Source organism: Saccoglossus kowalevskii, chromosome 22 (genome assembly GCF_978046115.1).
Source record: "Saccoglossus kowalevskii chromosome 22, keSacKowa6.1, whole genome shotgun sequence".
In the NCBI taxonomy this organism is placed as follows: domain Eukaryota; kingdom Metazoa; phylum Hemichordata; class Enteropneusta; family Harrimaniidae; genus Saccoglossus; species Saccoglossus kowalevskii.
Genome location: NC_140662.1, coordinates 21,632,882 through 21,638,906, shown reverse-complemented (window position 1 = coordinate 21,638,906; position 6,025 = coordinate 21,632,882). Strand labels below are relative to the sequence as shown.

The 6,025-nt window shown below is 35.6% G+C and overlaps 1 long non-coding RNA gene across 1 annotated transcript; it reads left to right on the top strand.

Moving 5' to 3' along the window:
- Positions 1-1,732: 1,732 nt before the first annotated feature.
- On the top strand, positions 1,733-2,718 carry LOC144341626 (uncharacterized). Its single transcript, XR_013418588.1, has 3 exons — positions 1,733-1,815; positions 2,333-2,469; positions 2,631-2,718. It is a non-coding gene; the product is annotated as an uncharacterized LOC144341626 (long non-coding RNA).
- Positions 2,719-6,025: the final 3,307 nt, after the last annotated feature.

Here is a 6,025-nt window from a genome sequence, read left to right as displayed (position 1 = left end):
TGGGAAATGCCTGTTTTCTGTTTCAAATGATATTTTGTCAATCAAAATCTACTGGTAAATACATAATACCGTACTTAAACACTGTGTAAAATAGATATATCAGTCATAAAACGTGGAGGGCGTTTTCAAGTCACTGAAGTCACGCTGTGGATATTCATCCACGCACAAAACACAATTGCTACACATCACCTGGCTTCCCAATAATCTACTCAATAGCAGTCATGGCAACGGATCATAAATATTGTATAACTTGTTCAAAGACAATGTCCAGCCTTATAATGCCTTAAACAAACAAAAAAATATTGCCTACGCGTTCCGAAAAAAACAAATTGCGCACAGATAAACCATAACTATAATACCGTTTATGTACTACTACGCGGGTTGACGATTGCATTACAGAGCACATGTAGTTGTAGCGAGCTAACGTCGTATTAATTCGATTTAAATTACTTTAAACGCAGTTCAGTTATTTCAACAGACACGTCACTCTACCGTAGGACACAGGCAATCATCTCATTTATATTTCAAGTGTGATTGCCCTGGTGTACACTAGTGCTGCAAACATTATTGTTTGTATAAATAAAGTTGCCTCGTTATACTCGCTCTAACACGTCGTCATAATTTCAGCCAAGAACAATTTTACGTGGGCACTTATTTGAAGAGAAAACATTAATTAAGGCAATGCGTGTATGGTAATTATATTAAAACCATGCGCTATTTAATAAACAAAATACAATTAAAACACGATATTGTATAACTTATATTCAGTCCTTGGGAAAAATAAAGCAGAAGGGTTTAGTTAAAAGTTAATTACAAACCCCACGAGACATTATACAGCACATATAACAATTTAGTTATGAATAGCTTCTCTGTGTGCGTACAAACACGTATTGTTCCGTTAACAATGGAACTGTCTAGTGATCACCGTGTCACCACTCGTATAATACACGTATACAGCTTTGTATATAGGTATATATATCACTTTCCCCATTTTAAATACAGGTAGTATGTTCAGTAATAGAGGACGCTTATTCCCATACTTAATCGTGCCCAGAATCACCATTGATCACAACACAGCTATGAATATGTAGCGATGACTAATAAAACAACAGCTTCTAGTTTCTCACGTCACTGAATCTTCATGGCAGCAATCATCAATTCCAACGCTTTACCCTAGCATGACGTCACATCTACCTGTATAAAGTGGGTGAATTATACGCAATCTATATGGTAAACATAATAATATAAGGAGTACTTTTCTTGACCACACACTATAAATATGTATACACGGAATGGGCAATCAAAACGTCGAACAATCGATTTAGATATTGTAAAGGGTTTCTACTACTCAGATAATCTATAAGATCAATAAATCAATAAATAACAACTGACTTGGCCTATTTTTACATTGCTTGAATAGTTTTCGATTTGGATCAAAAATCGTATCAAATTACCAAACCCCCTCTCCCCCTGTCTGATATTGTAGGAGTTTTGCCGAGGCTTAACTTTTAACCTTTATTAAATTAAAATGGTAAAATAAACAATTTGTGTATATTATTATCAACGAAGAACACGTTCAAATCACTGTACAGTGATAAACAGAGTGAGATTGCTGTATAATATGATCTTATGAACGTGGTTGTCATGGAAACTCAACACAGCATTGATACACATTCACGTAATGTGACGACTGACGACCTGTATGACGTGTACATTGCATTGTCAATTGAGCAAACAGTTTTGGGTCAATAGGTCGAAGAACTGAGGCTGTGACGACCGGAGATATACACATTCAGTGCGTAAACAAGTTGACAGGTAGGTCTACAACAACTATTTGTGTTTACTTATGGGAAGTAACATATCTAAGGCAACGCCACGTGACTTGGACGTCTCCTGGCATGTCGGGTTAAATTTGAGAGATGACAGCTGACTCAAACAGATGAGATAAGTATCTTCGTTATGACAATAAAGTAAACCAACAGCAAAGGTTGCCAGTATTTTATGTATCACTGGTAGTTATTTAAATCACGTGACACTTAACTGTAAATAAGATCACTTTACCGTTTTAGCGGCAATCCAGCTCTATCATGGCGCTCGGGTGTTGCCTGAAAATTTAAAAATGTGTGATGATGAGCAAAAACAAATTCTGCGGAATTTATTTACAGGTGAAGTTGAATTCAAGGTAAAAACGTTCAGTGCTAATATTATCGACAGCGAGTTGCTTATTCGCCATTTATTGATTCTCGCCTAATTAGGTCGTAGATGGCGCTTTACACTTCTGCTTTATTTCAACGTCGTCTCAAGTTAACTATATCTTTATTGTATCTCATAGAATGTAGATGATTATAGTTGTATATCACTGTGCATCAAGGCATATGAAGAAGTTACTCTAGATGGTCCCCATCATACAAGCGATGTTGTTAAAGTGAAAACAAAGAGTAACCTTAATAACATGATGAAACGTCTCAGGTGCGATCGACTTCACTGATCTGTAATCTAAACATGTGAACAATATCATATACAAACACATTAATGAACTTGTATAAAAGGGCAAATGTATGAAAACATTACTTTATAATAATATGTATAAAATATTACTTTATTTCATCATAATTGTACATTTATTACAGAAAGATAAAATCAACGAATGCTGCTAAATATTCAGAACCTCTCATGAAATATTACTTTAAGCTCTACGAGACAAAAAAAAACAAAAAAACACTATCCTCTCAAATGGCTGTGATTTCATAACTATGATTGTAAGTTGTGTTGTACATAATTTATATTTTGTATTTTATCACGTTTTTTGCACATTACGTGACATCATGATTGAACTCACACTTAAACGTTCAAATAATTTTATTATAAGATTTTACTGATTATATCACTAAGAGAGTTGATATGGCAACAAACATTTGGTACCACGTGATCAGCAGGTTGCCTCGTGCGTGTTTTGTGAATTTCAAAATTAATTTTAGCCGTAACTATGACTTTTCATATTCCACCTAAATCAATGGCAAAAATCAACATAAAATTTGTACGAGGACTTGATTTATATAACTACAATGGATTCTGTTAGTCTTAATGTATATTTCAACAAACCGAGGCAAAAGTTGAAATTTTTGCACCTTTTCCTAACGCGCTGTGATATCTCCACGGGGGCGCTGTTACCTTTTGTCACATTCAGCACACATCATTGCAGAACACACTCAACAATGGAAATGTTTTATTAAATTATAAATGCTATTGCTAAAATGGAACTCTATAATTTAATATTTATATAATATATTATTGCCTAAGAACGATTATTATAAAAATTATAATCACTCATTTATTTATATATTTTATCTCAACACTTTACAGGGAAAATCGATAAAGTCAATGAATTCATCAGGGCATGGATAACATCGATAGACTTGGAAGAATCTGATGTCAAGTATTCAATTGAATCACTGTAAGATGCCATAGTGTAAGTCTGTATTATTGTAATAATACTAAATGAACTATTATTATAATGCAAATGTAACTGCTGCTATGGTGCGGTTGATTATTATCATCGGAGTTTTACACATCGTCCGAATCGGGTGGTTTGCAAGCTCGATGTAAATATCCTTCCCTACGAACCCGTGCTGTGAAATACATAAATGTGATTTGAAGCGCCTCTAAAGCAGGCGCCCATCGGAGTAAAGAAAATGTGCGTGTTGCCGATCGCGAAGAATCCCACTCTTGCCAGGATTGTTTTCGGCATCGCTAGTACTGAACAACCATTTGATCCGGTTACAATGCGTATTTGTCACAGGCATCGCAGTCTATTCTTCCGTTCATCCACGTACAGCACGGAGCCCGACAGGGAGTTGGGCACGGAACCTCCGCCTCAAGCATGGGTCGGTGTGTGCAAAATATTTAAATAATAGTTTTAACTCCTAAATTCTTATCGTGAATATAGTTGCTATGTTTTCAAACGTGTAATGGTTGAAAATCTATTTTCATGTTATACGGATAGCATATAGCACACTAATATTAGCGTGCATTTCACGGTGGCCGTATTTCGTAGCTGTGTTTCTTTAGTATAGTATAGTGAAAATGGGGAAAACAATTTAATAGAATGAATTGTTCTAATCAGTTGGAGTTTTAGCCCTCAAGTAACAGATAGTAAATGTAAGCTCAATCTCTGACTGAGAAAAAATCTTGTACTGCACAATTTTGTCCGTGATGCAGCGAAAATGCAAAATTTTACTGGGCCATGCAATGAAGAAATTATCTATAGTATTGCCATAGAGGGCGCACTTAAATATGGCAAAGCGATGACTGAGTAAACAAAAATTGGCTGGCGAAGAATGTGTTTACAGCCGATATTGTTTTGAACAGTGAGAGGACGAAAATAAAAAAATAATGACCGCTTTGTTTTCATAAATATACATTAATTATTCACACTTTCAATATTTATTTCTAAGTTAATGTGAACTTTAGTTTAATTACAAATGGTTGGGGGGGGGGGGTTAGTCGCATAACAAGTGTTATCTTCGACGCACATAGATACATAGTGAGGTTACGCATTCTATACTTCGATTTGGCTGTCATAATAACTGTACATACACACGCACTTACTCGCTCCCAAGCACACATACAGGTCTTACCGTAGTTGTAACGCCACACATTCGATTAACTTTTAATATAGTTGAATTAACTTGTTGCGATATTAAATCGATTAAACGCGTTCCTATATAGGATTGCGTTTTAATTGGAGTTTAATTAAACTCAATTACAATGCAATACAACGTAGAATTGCGTTTTAATTAAATAAAAGTTGAATATCCCGTGACTGAACAGAGAAATGTTTGCGAAGCTTAGGTTTAGTAAAGGGGGAAGGTATGGTACAGTTATATTAATATTGATATAATTTAAACCATACCTTTCCCCTTTACTAAACCTAAGCTACGCAAACTTGACTTAAATTCGATTAAATATTAATATAAATTAAGAAAAATTGTGACTACTCATGTTTGAGGCTCCACTTGTACATAAAGGCTCCACTTTGTTGGTGTGTATCCGGACCACTGGCCCCACTTCTACTTCTATGCAAACACACACGCACCAACAAACCTGCACTTACTCGCTCACAAGCACACACCGTGACACATGCATATGGAAAGCCACAGCTATCTTAAGTCGTAAAATATTATGTTGTGTAGTGCATTTACCTTGTGATGTGGTGCATTTACCATGTTGTGTGGTGCATTTATCATGTTGTGTAGTGCATTTACCTTGTTATGTAGTGCATTTACCATGTTGTGTAGTGCATTTACCTTGTTATGTAGTGCATTTACCATGTTGTGTAGTGCATTTACCTTGTGATGTGGTGCATTTACCATGTTGTGTGGTGCATTTACCATATTATGTGGTGCATTTACCATGTTGTGTAGTGCATTTACCATGTTGTGTAGTGCATTTACCTTGTTATGTAGTGCATTTACCATGTTGTGTAGTGCATTTACCTTGTTATGTAGTGCATTTACCATGTTGTGTAGTGCATTTACCTTGTGATGTGGTGCATTTACCATGTTGTGTGGTGCATTTACCATATTAGGTGGTGCATTTACCATGTTGTGTAGTGCATTTACCATGTTGTGTAGTGCATTTACCATGTTGTGTAGTGCATTTACCTTGTTATGTAGTGCATTTACCATATTGTGTTGCATTTACCTTGTTATGTAGTGCATTTACCATGTTGTGTAGTGCATTTACCTAGTGATGTGGTGCATTTACCATGTTGTGTGGTGCATTTACCATATTATGTGGTGCATTTACCATGTTGTGTAGTGCATTTACCATGTTGTGTAGTGCATTTACCTTGTTATGTAGTGCATTTACCATGTTGTGTAGTGCATTTACCTTGTTATGCAGTGCATTTACCATGTTGTGTAGTGCATTTACCTTGTGTTTGTGTGCATTTACCATGTTGTGTGGTGCATTTACCATATTATGTGGTGCATTTACCATGTTATGTAGTGCATTTACATTGTTG